At 44.7% G+C, this 17,192-nt stretch overlaps 1 long non-coding RNA gene across 1 annotated transcript in view; it reads right to left on the bottom strand.

Moving 5' to 3' along the window:
* The window catches only part of LOC122425186, a 28,751-nt gene extending 17,523 nt beyond the window's left edge, over positions 1 to 11,228 (bottom strand). The window contains exon 1 of the long non-coding RNA XR_006264739.1: positions 11,034 to 11,228. This is a non-coding gene — a long non-coding RNA (uncharacterized LOC122425186). The remainder of the gene's footprint in view (positions 1 to 11,033) is intronic.
* Positions 11,229 to 17,192: the final 5,964 nt, after the last annotated feature.

Consider the following 17,192-nt stretch of genomic DNA (forward strand, 5'->3'; position numbering starts at 1 on the left):
ACCCATGACGTGTGGGCACAGGAAGAAGTGCCCCAGCTTCTGTGGCCCCCGCCTGGGGGGCGGGCAGCTCCAGGTCCACAGCCATCCTCAGCTGGCCTGACCCCAGCTGCCTGCGGCACTGACCTGCTCACTAATGCACACTTGGCCTTCACTTTCTCACCTGCCCATCTCCTGTCAGCGCTTCCTGGGATCACCTCCCAAGTAAGCTCTTTGCTCTGGTGACCTTATCTCATGATAAGCTTCTGGAGGAACATAGCCTGTGACACAGCCCTCCTAAGACTTTTTTTTTTTCTTTCTTCCTGAAAAATCAGAACCCTAATACTTGGGGGAGGGAGAGTAAGCCTAGCCCCAGAACGTGGATTGTTAGTGGAATATGCCAAACAGGATAGTCACATTTTCAGATTTTCCAGCCAATCTTGAACCACAAGGGGACAGGTGATCATCTTAGCCAATGAGACATAAGTGTAAAGCAGATGGAAGGGCTTCCCCGGTGGCTCAGAGGTAAAGGATCTACTTGCAGTGCAGAAGACTCAGGAGATACAAGTTCAGTCCCTGGGTCAGGAAGATCCCCTGGAGGATGGCATAGCAATCCACTCCAGTATTCTTGCCTGGAAAATCCCACGGACAGAGAAGCCTGTTGGGCTACAGTCCAAAGGGTCACAAAAGAGTCAGACACAACGGAAGTGACTGAGTATGCATGGAACACCACCATAAAAAACAAACAAAAAACCTGAAAAGCAGATGGAAACCTTCTGGAAAAGCCTCTATTTTCCTGATAAAATGTTGTAGATGGAACTGCCCTATTCCTGCCTTGAAAGTAACCTTGGTAGTTCTAACAGGTGCTGCAACAAAGAGCTTCACAGCAAAGCACACACTGCCCCCTCCCTGCCCCCTGAACCAGAAAGAGCAGTGTCCCATCTCAGAGCCTCTCCTCCCATGACAGACTTCACTCAGCCTTCTGTTATGTGCAGCCCACCGCAGTCCCAACCTACGTGAACACCTCGCCCTGTATCAGGGGTAGAAAGAGATCAACAAGGAACAACCCATGACTGCTTTACTGAGGAGTGAAAATTAAGTTATAAGCTAATTAGGACCTTTTCCTAAGATAACGGGGATGATGCAATAGTTTGTTCAAGCACAGGCTGAACAACTAGTTGACACAGACTTGAGTGCAGTGTGTTCTGCCTTATTATAGAAGTCACCTACAATTAAAATTCCTACCCCCAAAATCCTTTTAAAATAATTAATGAATGTATGTATTTATTATTGATGCATTGGTGCTGCACAATCCCATGCAAGCTACAGGCGCACAGCGCAGGGATCCACAGTTCCCAAAGCTGACCCTCTACCCACAGCCACTGCAACCCCTAGACTGGCTGTGTTCCCCCCACAGCAGGACACAGCCCTGGAGCGGGTTCCACACATGCTAGTTTGCACCTCCGAGTCCCCACCCACATCTGCCCCTCCCCACTTCCCTCTCCCCACTGGTAACCACTAGTCTGTTCTCTGCATCTGTTGAGTCTGGCTCTTTTCTGTTAAAAAGTCCTCTTTCAAAATAATGTTATGCCAATGCACTTGTTACAGAGGTGAGGGGACATTTTTAATCTCAGTGAGATGGAGGAACTGCTAGGAAACTGAAGCTGGTGCCCTGGTCTCACCTTCAGTGATGCAATCAGCGGAAGGCTCCAGGACAGTCCCTCTGGAGTGAATGGCCAGTCACGCTGCTCAGAGCTGCAGACTCAGGTGAGGAGCCCTGCTCTCCACCCTTTCCTGCCCCCACTTACATGCAGGGATGAGGGCACCACACTTGGGAATCCTTAGTCAACTGGGGAGCCTCACCTGCCCTTGGGTCATGTCTCCAGGGAGGAAAGGTGGCTGCAATACTTCTAGCCACTATCACTCTTGTTCTCCCCTAAAGTCCTAAAACTCCACCCCATTTCACTAAAAAATAATTCTGGCTGATTTTCTCAACCTGACACCCACTATGCTTGTGGCCGTTATAGAGCCAAGAGACATGGAACTAAGACAGAAATCTTGAAAGGACACCCCTCAAGGGTGCTGTCTGTGGCTCCTGACATGTTGAGGGTGCCCAGGAGTAGGCAGGCAAGAGCAGGAACCCACCACGCAGTCAGGGAGAGGAGTTTCTCATCAGCCAGGCCCTGGCCTCCACCCCTCCACGGCCCCCAACAGTGCAAATGTGCCAGGGACGCTCTGGGAGGCGTATGGAATTGCGATGAGCTTAGACCCCCCTCCCCTGTGTAAGAGCATGAGTTCGGTACATCTTGTTGATCTGGGAATGCAGTATCCTATGTTTTCTCTGCCAACGAGGCCCTCATCCAATTTCAGAGTCTCTTCACCACACCCACTCGCTTCTCACAGGGTGACTTGGAATAACATGTACTTGGTGCAACTGGCTAAATCATTTTCATCCTCTTGCCAGCAGGTTCCGGGCATGGCAACCTGATCAATCTCCTGGCCCTCTACGTAAACCCCCCAAGTGACCCAGATAATCCACTTGGCTGTGGTGCGGCCCAGGCCCAGTTTACACCCGACCATCTGGTGGCGGGTCTCCCCCAAGAGCAGCCCACAGGGCCATCTGTTCCTTGTGTCCTGCTGAAGGAGCTGAAGGTTGAGGCCAACCTCGCACCACCAAGCCCCCCTCATTCCTTCGCGTGAATCACAGACATCCTGAAATGCTCTGTAATTTAGCTGCTCATGTCCTGCAGAGCCTGCTTTGCATTCTTGGTGAACACATCATAATATTCAGAATGCAAATTAAACTTTATGGGTGCCATAACCTTGGCCATTTATTGCAGCGGATTCTGTAATTGCCTGATGCTGTGAATACCGCCAAGACTACTTTGGTGTTTTTTTCTTGAAAAAAAAAAAAACTTTTGCAGCTGGAGCTGCCACGATGATTAAGAGATCCTGGTGTTTGTTTGTGCAACATCTTAGGCTAATGGATTAGTTAAGGTCCTTTTGCTGTAAGCAACCAGAGTTGGTCACAGAGAGAGATGGACAGTAAAACTGAAGGTAACATACATTAGTATCCTCAAGTTCAAGTGTATTTCTCAAGTACCTGAGGAATAAGTAGAGGTAACATTCTGAGGGAAAACAGGGTTGCACCAAAACACGAGGAGAGTCAGAAGGGGAAAAAAAGGTAAGTGTAAGAACAACTGCGGACTACAAGCTATCCTAGAAGGTAAAGTTTCTTTGAATAATTTGAGCCACAAAGGCATCTCCGATTTTGTCCTGATTTTGAAGAAAAGCACTCAGCATTAGGATTATGGACAGAAGAGAATTAAGAAAGTCAAGGCTACTGCTAACTTCAGCAACACCTGTGTGTGAATTAGAGAAAGTCCCATTCCTCTGGGCGGATAAAGCCGGTCCCAATCAGGAACAAACAGCCAGGGGCAGGCAGCAGAGCTTTGGGGGGCACACAGTGAGAGATCTTCCTTCAGCCTGTAACTCTGCGTACTTGTTGCTTAAGTCATTAGCTCATGTCCAACTCTTTTTTGACCCCACGGATGGTACCCTGCCAAGCTCCTCTATCCATGGAGTGGGTTGCTATTTCCTTTTCCAGGGGATCTTCCCAACTCAGACTGGACCCAGGTCTCCTGCGTCTCCTGCGTTGGCAGGCAGATTCTCTGCCACTGTACCACCTGAGAAGCCCACCTCCCTGTACTGCTGATCTGTCAACACCCACTCAGTTCCAAATACACTGTCAGCATCAAGAAAAGTAAATGATGATGAGACCAAAATCTGTTGTCATCTCTGGTGCCCACTGACCCATTCTTGGGACTTCTTATTAACCACTTTTTCACCTTAGCACAGATGTTTACCACCCACTGATCACGGAACACTTCTATCCTCTTACAGAAGGTATCTTCCAGGGATAAGCTGGGACCTGACCCTTCTGCCTGGAAAGGCAGCCACTGTTCCCTTGGGCTCGAGCCTCATCTCAGGGGCTCTGCACCATTCACAGGGTCCTGGGAAAGCCTCATCACAACCTTTAAGTAGGCACCCCACGGAGTGCCCATGAGGACTTCGTGTTATGCTATGAGCTTAGACACCTAGCAGGGTGCCAAGCACATACTAAGAGTATAATAAACGTTAGCCATCATTACTCATGTAAAGGAAAGTGGAGTCAAAGTAAATACACATTGAGTTTTGTTTTTAAATTCTACGTAATTAAGGCCTTCAAACGACTTCCATCGATCATAAACTGTCTTCTGCTTGAAAATGGCTTAGGGACTTCCCTGATTGTTCAGTGGTTGAGACTCCATGCTCCCAATTCAGGGGGCCTGGGCCTGACTCCTGCATGGCCAAATAAAATTTAAAACAAGAAAGAAAGAAAAATGACCTAGCTAAAGTTTTTCTTGATTTCCCACGGTGAACTTACGCTGAAACAAACAGAAGGTGTGTCAGAGGAACAGATGTTATCTGCACGCCCACATCTCCGTGGTCCACACCATCCATTCCATTCTGGTGCCAGGTGGGCCAGGGGCTTGGGGATACCAGCTCCAGAAGTGGCCCTCAACCAATGACCAGGGCAACTGGTGCACAAAGCCCCAGCCTTGTCAGCCTTGGGGGGCGCAGTGGCACCCAGAGTCCCCCAGCAAAACCCCAGTCCCTCCAGCCGCCCTCTGTGGAGACCCGCTGACAACACCCAGTGCCTGCTCCCACAGCCACCTGAGCGTGCTGTCAGAATCACCATCCAAATAAACTACTCGAGCACAAACCTGGTCTGATTCTGGGGAAAACCCCAGCTCAGACAGTCAGCAACATAAATACACAAACTAAAAAAAAATGGGCTTTAAACATATTTGTCTCCAAATTTAAAAATTACTAAGACACACACCAATCGAATTCAACTCCAACTTATTTTCTACTTTGTGAAGAATTTGTTTGGAGCTTTAGATGTTTAAAGGCTTCAAGAGAACTTTGCTTCTTTTTAAAAATCTTTGGCTCACAAATGCTCTACACTGTGAACATTCTATTCTTTACTTCGATCTCATTTGAGACTAGAAGAGTGACTTTGACCTTGTTTAGAGTCGCCTGAACCCTTGGGCTCTGAGCTAACTTTCTCTCCCGTACCCCAAGCTCCATTTAGTGCCAACAAAGCTTGACTTTCTAGTTCAAATAAAAATATCTTTGAAAAGGTTTATAAAAAGGTTCATAAGATGCATTGGTGTTTGAAATGACTCTGAGGTGTATAAATGAATCAGGAACACACAGATTAAGTTTCCTTTGAAATAGAGAGTTTTCAAAAGAAAGGAATCCTTGGGAGAAAATACTTAAAAGGATTTACAGATTTGTTTTGTTTGTTTGTTGTATCATGTTGTTAAACATTTGAAGGACTTTTGAAATTTTTTTCTTCAAAGTACGCCTGAATCCTCTTAAAATTGCTATTAAGAGACAATCATTTCAATGGGCAATAACTATTCAAATTTCTTACTACTTAAAGAACAAAATTCTAAAGCTTCTGTCAATCCAAAAGAAAATTGTTTTAATGTCCTAAAGTCAAATACCTTCTAGGATTGGGCAATCTAATATGAACAGACTTTAGCATGTGTTTACATTTATGCCAAATTCATAAAGTATCAGTATTACAGCTCATGAAAAACAATTTTTAAGAAAGATCGAAATTTCTCTACATTTCCAAATTCATTTTCTTGCTTACCATCAAAGTTAAAAAGAATTTTTTTTGTAAATTGTTATCATATCCAAATGTCTCCATGTTTTAAACACTTCATCATAATTAAATATGCAACAAAGAAAGATTTTTTTAAAATACTTTTGTCTAGGTATGACTAGGTTAATACAAAATTCTGTAGAGATTCTTAAAAAACTCATTGTTTTTATAACATGTGATATATAGTAGATGCAGATAGAGATGAGAAAAATTAATTATACATGATACAACTCATGCCTGGTCATCAAATATTTTAAATTAACTTGCTTTGATAAAGATGTATAGTAGTAGGTTTCTGAGTAATGTATTCACCAAGAGCATTTCCTCTTAATATTTTGCTTCTTGTAATTTGAATGCTCTATTATTTTTAAGAAGAAAAAACACATATAGTAATTACTTTCTTAATATATATATACATGTATTTTTAAAAAGTACTCTTCTTCCTTTTCACAAACAAATCCTAGTCTGTAAAGGTTGTCTTTTTTCCTTCTGGTTACATTTCAGTGGTGACCTCTCCAGTGTCTTGCCCCTACAGACCCCACGCATACAGACACACACCATTCCACACACCACACCCACACACATCACACATATACCTGAGGATTCTCTGTCTCTGTGTCTTTCTTTCTGGCTTCCTGTCCTCCATTCTTTCTCTCTACCCTGCTTCTCACTTCCTTTATGTGAACCTCTCAGGGAAACTTGCTCTGCAGAATTAAAGCAAAAATTGAGGGCTTCCCTGGTGGCTCAGATGGTAAAGAATCTACCCACAATGTAGGACACCCAGGCTTGATCCCTGGGTCAGGAAGATCCTTGAGAGATGGAAATGGCTACCCACTCCAGTATTCTAAGAGCATTTAGGAATTTAAAGCACAAATAAATTAATTTGCCTAGAATATGTTGCTAAAAGGGAGCAGATAATAAATAATGATAGCAAATGATATAAAGCAAGCGAATCAATCAGTTTTATAAAGAAGAACGCCAGCTGCTGCCGCTGAACAGGGCAGGAGCTCCATAACTGAACATTTTAATGTCAGATGTGAGTTGCAGTTGGGCATCATGCCTCTCTGAGGAGTGGCCACACATTAAATAAGGACACGCTTGTCTCTGTGCAGTGAGATAGCTGAGATGCGAGTGACTGACTCAGCTGGCTCTGAACGACAGACACCACCATCACCCTGCAACCTGGGCAGGACTCATCACCCAGTGATCCTTCCAGTCACTGTGCTTCTTCCAGCGAGAGGGAGAAGGGGTGAAATCTACAGCAGAGAATGACAGAACATTTCAGAAACAATTTTATTCTTCTGTTGGGAGACCTAATTACATGTCAATTTGCAAACGTATGTCTTGATAAACATATATTGATTGAGCAGATCATTTCCAGCTGGGTCAGAAACACGCAGACATATTTGTGTTACTACCTATATAATTTATTTGAGGGTGCTGACGGCTTCAATGAAGTTGGAAAGCTTCAAGTCACAGAAGTCATGAAAGGCAGACTGTAATCTGTGAACTCTCTAATTCTTCTGACCAAAAATGTTAGCCTATTTTGACTCATTAGCCATATTGATAGGCTTACATAGGGATTCAATTACATAAGCAGGTCTGTGTAAAATAGACCACTATTCAGTGTCCTGTTAAAATTCAAGAAGCAAGGAAAGAGGAGTCCAAGCCTCTGAGAGAGATTTAAATGTGAAGCTGGGCCATCAGACACTCAAGCAACTGACTAGTGAAGTCTGCAACAGTGACCTTGGCCTCAGCCATGCTTGCTGTGCCCCACTATCCATCTCGATGAACTGAGCTTGCGGTTCCCAGATGCACACACGAGTCTCTGGAGAAAGCCTTCCTGACACCGTAAGTCAAATATACAAAATAGCATCCTTCATCTTCATTCTATTTTTCTTCCTAGCTTCCTATCCTCATTGCCCTGGTCCATAACTTTAGTTTTATTACATATGTTTTATCCACTAGAATTTATGCCTTTTTTTTTTTTTTTACTGAGTTTCTTAGCTCCTAGAAGAGTGTCTGGTGGGTATTAAATATTTGTTGACTTGACTAGAGGTGATTGTGAAGCATTAATATCGTTTACCTTGTCTAGTATCATCCTAATATCTCAAGTCACTGTGACAAATGAAAGACATGGATCTTTTTTTTTTTTGATGAGGACCATTTTTATTTTAAGTCTGTATTAAATTTGTTACGGTATTGCTTCCATATTATGTTTTGTTTTTTTTTTTTGGCCCCATGGCATGTGAGATCTTAGTGCCCTGACCAGGAAATCAAACTTGCACCCCCTGCATTGGACACTGAAGTGTTAACCACTGTACCTCCAGGGAAGTCCCATTACTCTTTTCTTTGAGATGCTTATAATCTATTTAGTGAGACAAGCCTGTCACACATAAAAAATCAGTAATTTAGGACAATGAACATGTATTATCACACACAGTTTCTGTGGATCCGAATCTAGGAGTGACTGGGTCCTGGCTCATGGGGTCTCTTGGGGTCACAGCCAAGACACTGCCCGGCGCTGGGCATCTGAAGGTTGCCTTGGGCTAAAGGGCCACTTCCAAGTGCTTCAGCCACTCGCTGTCAAGTCAGAGCTGGTCGTTGGCAGGAGGCTTCAGTTGCTCACCATGTGGACCTCTCCAGGATGCTGCCTGAGTGTCCTCATGGCCGGGGGTGGGATTCTCCCAGATGAGTGACCCAGAAGAGAGCCAAGTGGAAGCCTCAGGGTCTTTCCTGACCCACCTCGGAGGCTACCTCCCCCCATGTCTGTGACTGCCTGATGGTCACACAGGTGAGCCCTATCCACATGAGCACGAGAATCCCAGGAGGGGAGAGCCACCTTGGAGACCGGCAACGACACACATGGAACAAATAACAAGACATCTATGCCCACGCATAACTGAGTACCGAGCTGTGAAAACAATCCAGTCAATCTGTTTTGAAGGCTTGGACTTAGTAGTTGGAAAGGCTTAGTTAAATGACAAGTTTAATCCTCATCTGGGCAAAGGTTCCAGATATTTTCATAACATAAACCCCATTTACTTATTCAGTAAGTATTTATTAAATAATGGTTCATTAAATATTTATAAATAATATTTATTAAGCCCTTGCTGGCCATGCTAGGTCCAGGATTATGACTAAAGCCCAGACTCTGGAAAGAGGGAACTCAAACTCCATAGTGTAAAGGTCCAAACTTTGGAGCCATATGGTTTCAAGTGAATTGAAATTCTTCAGGCAGGAGGGCAAGGACCATCATGGAAAGCCAGTTTTTCTCTGGACACTAAACACAGAAATTACAAATACACAAAATATTTTTTTTTTACTGAAGGTGGGGTCTGGCTGCTCAGTGCTCAAAAGCTAATAAAAAAGGAAAGCTTGCTTTATTTTGGATGCCAGCAACCAGGGTGGGGAGGGTCAGGGCGGTAGGTGCACAGACTCATGTTGAAAGGCTGATTCCCACAACCCTTTTGGCCCCATGGCATGTGAGATCTTAGCAAGTTGATCTAACAACATGCATTGATGCCATGCCATCACACTGATGATGTGTGATGGGGGCAAGAGCTTTTACAGATGGAGGGAGGGAGCTACATGCAGGGACAGCACGGTCAGCTCCGACATGTGCTACAAGTAGTAAACTTAAAGCCAGCAGTGATACACATCATAAATGATTACACTCTATGACAACTTCACTAGAAGTTAATTTATTAATTTTTTAAATCCTGAACCTTGGAATCAGAAGTACGGTTAGAAGTAAAACAACAGCTTTTCATTAGAGTTTTTTAAAACTTTTTACTAATATTTTCTCTGAAATGCCTCACGGACCCTCTGGAATACTCATAATTAGAGAAAGAAACCTACAATCCATTAGCAAAAGCAACTCAATATTCCAGGAAAATTGTTTTCTTAACAGAGACAGAAAACCAAAATCAGTCTTGCATCAGTTTACTGTTAATAACAAAATTCACTTACCTAATTAAATTTAATCCGTTTTAATTCTGACAGTATACAAAATGCTTTTAGCAGAGTTTCTTTCTTTTTTTTTTTTTTCACAAATCATTTTCTGGATCCATACTAATTTGTCTCTTATTTTCCCCCATACATAAGTAAACAGCCAAAGACAAAAGTATTATTTTTTCAGCAAAAATATCTCGTCTTTATTTCTTCTCTCACTAGCAATGCATATCCTACTTGCTTTACACATTAAAATGCTTCCCTCATCATTTTTTAATATTACAATTTTTAACCCTTGAATATCTTAAAACAAGAAACAAGTAACTGAACTATTTGTTATATCACCATTTTCTGACTGGTAAACTTGAGAACATATTCCATAACTTCTGAAAACCTACACTTTTCTCATAACACAATTTCTCTTTAATGTGGAACAAGATGGGTGTTTATTAATAAACTCAAATCTTTTCTCCCTCCTCCCCCCGCCTTGGCTTGAAGTTTTTCTAACTAAGGTTGAAGTGTCAGGCAAAGTGGGCTGTGTTTGTTTCAAGGACATGGTAAGAGTTAACTTCAGACCTTCTCCTAAGTATATTTTTGTTCTCTCAGAGTTAGAATTTTGAAGGAAGTATTATGTCATCAAGCTAGTTTTCTCTAACTACATATGCAAAAAGAACCAGTTTGCGAGTTTCAAAAGAGTTTCTCTTTAACCAGTTTTCTCCAGAGCTTGAATAATAACAATTTTAAAATTATGCTTTCACCTTATTTATTAGTGGCTGTGCTGGTTCTTCACTGGTGCCCAGGCTATTCTGTAGCTGCGGTGAGCAGGGGCTGCTCTCTGGTTGTGGAGCATGGACTCCTCACTGCAGGGGTTTCTCTTGTTGTGGAGCAGGGACTCTAGATAGCAAGCGCTCAGTAGCTGTGGTGCTCGGGCCGAGCTGCCCCACACTATGTGGGATCTTCCCGGACCAGGGATTGAACCCATGTCTCCTACGCTGGCAGGCAGATTCTCAACCACTGAGCCACCAGGGAAGCCCTGAAGAATAATGTTGGTGGCCACACAGTGCTTGAAAAAAAGCCATCTTTCTTTTTTCATGGTCATAGTGTCACAGCTTAAGTTTTTCTAATGAATTAACCCTGAATTCCCCACTTTACAAAAGGCAACAAGAATACCAATCATACAAATGAAACTCACACACACACACACACCAGAAGACGGAATTGTCACAAAACCCTCCAGAGGATGCAGAGTCCCAAACCAACATTTTCCAACACAAATGGGCCTTGACAGCTGATACACACCAGAACCCACTGGCAAGAACGCTCAGACAGCACTTAGTGCTAGGAAGGGAAGTCAGCCGGGCGCACCAACGCCCGTCGGACTTACTGGGTCTTGGCGTTGCTCAGCTTGTCCAGAGGCGTCTTTCCGTTCCACCAAGGAAAAGCACAGGTTGGCAGTCAGTGCCAAGCACGGAAAAAAAACAGGGAGGATGCCCGAAACAAACGGTTTCAGCAGCAGTTAGGACTATCCCCTCAAACCTCTCCTGAGGCCAGCGAGCCGCCATCAGCGGCTCCTCACAGCCTTCCCTGCGAGTCTTCATGGTGGCGGCTCTGCTCCACCCCGCAGCCAGATATCGCGAGAGCTCAGCCTCACGTGGGCACCCGAATCGGTTAGCAAAATCTCAAACGCCAGTAAAGAGGCAAGGTTGATGGAAAAGAAAGTTTGCTTTATTTCAAAGGCCGGCAAACTAGGTGGGAGGGCAGACTCCTGTCCAAAGGCCCTCTCCCAGCTATCAGTCAGTGGGCGAGAGTTTTTACAGGGTGAGGGAGCAAGCTACGTGCAGAAACAGCACAGTCAGCTGACAGTCATCTTGAAATTGGTCATTAGTCGTCTGACCAGTGTTAACTGTTTTAAGTACAGTTAATCTTTAGTTCCAGGCTCCATTTGTTCCATTTCTTTTGAGGCCATTTCTCAGAATTGTGGCAGCTTACGTCATGGCTCGAGTCTGGTCATCCTGTGGTTAACTTCTTCCACCTGGTGAGGGTTTCAGTTATCTATGAGACAGCTCCCAAGATATGGTTCAGAATATTTTCCTTGAGAAGGAACTAAAAGTCCTTGACTTAATGACTGAGTTATTATTATTTAATCTTTTCAGACTGTTTTCCTTTGTTTCTGCATTTTCTTGCTTCTCTGATTAAACTTATTCTTTGGCTAAAGCTTTTCCACAGACAAAAGGTAGGCTGAGGACACAGCAGGGAAGAACCATAGGGTCCTGCGCTGTTTCTTATTCACATGTGAATAAAATAGTCATCTTCCTCTCATTATAAGCAATTTCAATTTAACAGAAGAAAGGTGGATTTTGGAAATAATCAGTTAAGTAATCGAACATAAAAAAAAATCACCAAACATGACTACAAAATGTGAAGGGGAGCCCCAAGACTACCTTAACAGAAGCAATCGGTAGAAACTGATCCTATTCTCTAGAGCACCTCTACTTCCCTTGCCCTGCCCACGTGGGAAAGTAACCAGTTTTTATAGGTTGAACTTCTTAGGCCATCGAACCATATTCCAATGATTCTCTGCTGGTATTTGTCACAGTAGCAACTGACCAAAAGGACATTTAGCATCTAAATCAAGTGACCACTGATTCTTTTAATGTTTTCTCTTCTCCCTGTCTATTGCTTGAATTGTTATTCTTATCTCACTTTCAGGCCCAGGTTAATGCTAATTTTCCTCACTCTCTAAGGAATTAGGGAGAAACTACCATCTCACAGTCATTTGGTCAATGTTCTTTAAGATAGAGATGAACCCAATGTACTGTTACCAGTAATATAAAATTCAAGCAGAAACCAAACCCCAAACAGTTACAGGATTGAAGATTCAAAAGTAAATAAATAAATACATTTAAAAACGTGGAAAAAAAAAAAAAAGGAAGAAAACCAAACCCCAGCATAGCAAAAGTCTCTCTCACACACCTTTGGTGGAGTCAGGCACAGACATAAGAGCATGATGACAGTGCAGACACTGTGACTTACTACTTCTTATTCTAGGAAGGATAAAAATGTGAAAGGACCCAAAGATGGAAGGGTAAGGATGTTCATGGCAGAATGATTTATATTTGTGAAAATGGAAACAAATTCAGTGCCCATCAAGAGAGCATTTCATTGTGTGCATGTAAATACCTAAGTACATAAAAAGCATAAAAGAGCAATGGAAACAATTGTGTGATTGATATTACATATGTGCTTTTAAAAGTACATGCTTACTTGGAAATGAGCTTGGAAGGATTTTTTAGGTGTCAGCAATGATTTAGCTGTAACTGGTAGGATTGTAGATAATCTACATTTGCTTTTTTTTGTTGCCCATGCTGTGAGGCTTGTGGGTTCTTAGTACCCTGCCCAGGGGTCATGGCAGTGGAAGTGCAGAGTCCTAACTGCTGGACTGCCAGGGAGTTCCCGATTTGCATTTTCTTTTCTGAGATTTTCTCCTTTGTCCATGAGCCCCTGTAGCAGATGCATCCTCCCTAAACTCACTGACTGGCTCTAGGTCTGTGCGTGACTTGGTTGGCCAGCAGGATGTTAGCAGGCGTGGCGCACACAGAGGTTTGGAAGCTCTGGCATAACCAACTTTTGCTCTCGCTCCTCTGCTGTATCCATAAGCCCATGCCCATTGGCAAATGAAAGTTGATGCATGAAGCAGAGTTGAGATGCCCAATTTTCCCCCAAGATTGCCCGAGCTCCCCTGAGGGTCAGCCAGTCCCCCGATCCTGAGTGAGCTCAGGATCCAGAGAGCAGAGCCCAGAGAGACCAGCAGAGTCTGGCACAGGCAGATCTGCCAACCTTTGTCCAGCGGTGACACCAACGGGAAGCAGCCACGCCCCTAGCCTTGTGGGCTTCCTCACTCAGCCACGTGCTTTGCAGTCTGTTCCTGGCATGTCGAGGTCATTGGCTGCTTGAGTTCATGTAGCCATAGGCAACCGGGAGAGCGTCAGGGCAGTTGGAAGAAAAATCAACAACCAGCTCAGGTTCAAACCAAAGGTGTAGTATAGAACTTGCCAGAAAATACTTCTGAATAGGCTACGTTGGCAGAAAGTTTAACATCAGTATAAAAATGGAACCAATGTTCTAACTTCTGCAAGACATTGTGCCATGGTCTGGGGGGGTCACCAAGGACACAAACCATCCCCCTCCTGGCACACACACTACAATTGGGGACCAAACAATCTCAAGTTTTCATGGAGGATAAATGAACTGTATCTGCCTATAACCTTTCTGACAGCCAGAGACACACTGCCACTGAATACTCCATGGCTGGGGAGCATCATTCCCGGGCAGCCGAGAGTTTAACAAGAGGTAGTGGAGACGGAATCTTCCGGTCCCAGGTCACCTGCTGTCGGTCCCAAGGTGCTCACTTTGGAAGCTGACAACCTGAGTGAATGTCAGGGCACGGAGATGCTCAGACACGGGGCACAGGCTGGTGCAGTGATGTCTGCCCACGGGTACCTTCCTCCCCCTGATGCTTGCACATCACAGAATGGTCTACCTCCCCAGCCCACCCAGCAGCCAGCACCCTTGTGTGTTCATCCTGGAGATGCTGGGGGTGTTGCCAAGCCTGGTTGTCCTGTAGAACAAAGTGCTGCCCTTGGTGTGACAGACGCCAGCCTGCCTGGCCAGCCTTAACTCCCAGGATTCTCCCATCTGCCCCTGCACTCTGCTCGCTCAGGTTAAGTATCTGCTGTACCTGCTTTTCTCAGCTCTCTGCTCCTTCTCTCTTCTCCTTCTCTGTGGTTCCCATTCTCTCCAGCTCTCCCCCTTCGACCTTCCGAATTGGGCTTCACTTCCTAGGATTCGCTCCCCAAACAGACTGTAAAAATGATCGTTAGATAATACGCAACAAGCCAGACACTTTGTTGGGTGCTCTGCTGGTCTTGGCTCATCTTATCCTGTTCTACAATCTAGATTAGCATCATTACTATTGGTATCATTAGCATGATTGTGTATCCCAGTTTTCAGGGAAGGACAGTGAGGCTCAGAGAGGCTGTGGCAACTTGTCCGGAGCACCAGCACCAGCAAGCGGGTCACGTGTTCTAGTATATTACCGACGCCGGTGGCACTGAATGGAGGAATGAATGAAACCTCTCCAGGAGGCTGTTCCTGCGGGCAGAATTAATCACACCCTCCTTTGCTTTCAAGTCTCCACCTTAACATGTTCCACCTCATAACACTGGAGCTCGATTTCCATATAACCTGCACTCGGGCACTGCTGCACCGTCACCGTCTAGCGCTCCTTCGCCGGGGCAAGGTCAGGCTTGCACAGACCAGGTGTCCTCCGACTCTGGCACAGCCAACAGCAGCGGCTGCTGGACAGGCCTGGGAGTCCGTGGGCAAGGCGGGCAGGAGGGTGTGGGCAGCCCCCACCATGAAGAAGCACAGCCTTGCCCCCCGGGTGAAGGGCTCCAAGAGCTCACCGGCTCACTTAGAACCACTGTCCAAGATAGGGGTCCCCCGCCAACCTCCCCTCCTGTGCCTCCCCCATCTCAGCTTCAACCACAGTGGGAAGAGAGGCTGCAGAGGTTATGCAGAAACAGGGGGTTATGGGGTGCAGGCAGGCAGCTGGGCATGAAGTGGAGAGAGGACACGGTAGTCTTCTGGAGCCCCTAGAGTCTGAGCCAGTTGTGTGGTGGAAGCACTGAGTCCCCTTAGGACAAGTCCTAGTGGGTGTAAATATCACCTGTCACTGTCACTGGTCTTCTCTGCAATTCAATGGGAACTATAATGGGGTATAAGGACTTCCCTGGTGGCTCAGCCAGTAAAGAACCTGCCTGCAATGTGGGAGACCTGGGTTTGATCCCTGGGTCGGGAAGATCCCCTGGAGAAGGAAATGGCAACCCACTCTAGTATTCTTGCCTGGAGAATCCTATGGACAGAGGAGCCTGACAGGCTACAGTCCATGGGGTTGGAAAGAGTCAGACACGACTGAGCGGCTAAAACTTATCACTTTTTGTAAGGGAGTTTAAGAGGGCAGCCTAGTTTTGGCTAAACTCCCTCCAGGAACAGCTACTGACAGCCCAGGTCCAAAGCTGTCTGCTGACCTCAGGGTTGGTGAGGTGCAGCTTCTCAGGGACACATGGAGGGAGGAAGGAGCTACATGAAGGGGTTTTGTAGCTATCTGAGAAGAGAACGCCTTTCTGCTTTGAGATGTTCAGTTTTCACATGTACTTTCTGCTCCGAGGACCCCCTCTGTTTGTCTCCACTTCCCCATCCCAGGTGGAAAACTCCAGACTGGAGGGGCGCAGCCACACATTTCTCTCCTGCTGGTTCCCTTTCCTCTGCAAATTGCAAGAGGGTTGTTTTACAAAATTTAAATGTATGTATATTACTTGCCTGTCACAATAAGCAAGTGTCACTGCTAAAACAGACTAATTCTGATCAAACACTTTGGTTAGCCTCCTGGCTTTCAAAAGGATTTTGGAGGCAGGGTCCAAACTCCACCTTGCTGGGATGTGATAAAGCAAACACGGGCTCTGTGTGGAAGGCATGAACGCATCCGAGGTCACACAGAATCCTGCCACTACCCATCCGTATTAAGATCCACCCCCACCTCCTTTCTTTCTTCAACTGAATGTCTGTGAGGAAGGCAAGGTGATTTAAACCCAATGCTAAAGTTCAACAGTTAAGATGTCTCTTAGAAGACAGACGCTGCTGTTCACATACCCATCAGAGAGAAGATTGCGGTGCTGCTCAAGATTAATTTAAAATAGAGAAACAAGGAAATCTGATATTGATGACTAGCAGATGGAGTAATTCAAAACCAAGACAAGTGATCATTTCAAATGTATAGTTATGTTTAATCTCAATAATTATAACTGCAATGTCCTTAAACACATACTTGGTTTCCTTCAGAAGAAGAGAAGACAAAATTGATTTACAGAGCACTTTCACATAAAAATTTTTCACTTATTCCTCACAATAATGCTTTGCTTTAGAAAGTTCCACCCCTTTTTACATAAGAGGACACTAGATGATCATTTGACTACCTAGCTAATAAACAGACTATTAAATAACATAAACAGTAATTTAGGGCAAGGGATCTGGAACCGGAGAGAAATGTACTCAAATTCTGCCCTTTCCACTTACTGGCTATATGACTTAGACAAGTTAGTAGGTAAAATCTGGACCCAAACAGATTTTGCTACTCACAATCCTGTGACACCATGCCAAAGTGAAGGAAGATACGGGCGACAGCAAGGGGGAGGAAAAAGCACACAAATGTTTGTCAAATGAGACATTGCAATATTTTGGGCATATCTCCACTCTATGGGATTATTGCAGCATCTAAAACTACCTACATGGGATAAGTGACTCACTCTTATAGCCCTCAGTGATATGTTGGTGGTGGTAGTATCCTATTTATTGATAATGTCTATATATTTATGCTGCCTCCTTAATAAACCAATACAACTCAGCATGAAGGAGGAAACAGACAGAACAGTCTCCATCTTGAAAGCAGGACTCCATCTTGGGTTGGACTGTGGACTTTGAGCTC

This window comes from Cervus canadensis, chromosome 22 (assembly GCF_019320065.1).
Source record: "Cervus canadensis isolate Bull #8, Minnesota chromosome 22, ASM1932006v1, whole genome shotgun sequence".
NCBI lineage: Eukaryota > Metazoa > Chordata > Mammalia > Artiodactyla > Cervidae > Cervus > Cervus canadensis.